Here is a 739-nt window from a genome sequence, read left to right as displayed (position 1 = left end):
TTGCATGGCAGGTACGTTCGGCGGTAGGTTCTGGCGTTTGTTTTCGCGGTCGTGCGGTCTGTCTAGTATGACGTGCGTCTTCTACGTGGTAAACGCTTCTGTGAGTCGTGCTGAAGTGGTTTAAGGCTTCATGGCCGGAGTTTCTGCTGGCGTTGAGGTGGACGGAACACGCTGCGCGATGTCCAGGAAGGCTAGCGTAGACATATAGTAATTTCAAGCCTACTAGACTTGAAATGCCCGAGAACGATGCCGGTGCATCACAAATATTTGATAGCGCCTGCCGCTTAGATTTTTCGTGGTTGCCTTAGGTTGGCCTTGCACGAGCATGCGCTCTTATGCTTTGTTTTACTCCCTACGCCACAGCGATCAGACAGTGAGCTGATTTATAATTTAATGCTGGTAATACAGAGACACCGGTTTTCTTTGTTGAATTAAGACCGATATAAGTAAAGCAGTTCAAAACAAATACACACACCGCGACTGATAATGTGCGTATACCGCGGCTGATAAAGCGCGTCACATTTTTGCACCCCCAAGACATATTTCCGCCTACTGTAGTTACCGATACACCGAAAGGCTTCCCTGACGACCTTATATGAACGGACATGGCGTAAATTTCACAAAGTACGATTTAAAACATCTCGAAATCGTTCCGCAGCACGCGGCAGCAATACTTTCAAGCAGCGCCGCGCCGGATCGCCCAAGCCAGAGAGGAGGAAAGGCTCTCCGCGCTCCCTAT

Source organism: Dermacentor albipictus, chromosome 10, assembly GCF_038994185.2.
Source record: "Dermacentor albipictus isolate Rhodes 1998 colony chromosome 10, USDA_Dalb.pri_finalv2, whole genome shotgun sequence".
Taxonomy (NCBI): Eukaryota; Metazoa; Arthropoda; class Arachnida; order Ixodida; family Ixodidae; genus Dermacentor; species Dermacentor albipictus.
Note: the sequence above shows the minus strand (reverse complement) of the source record.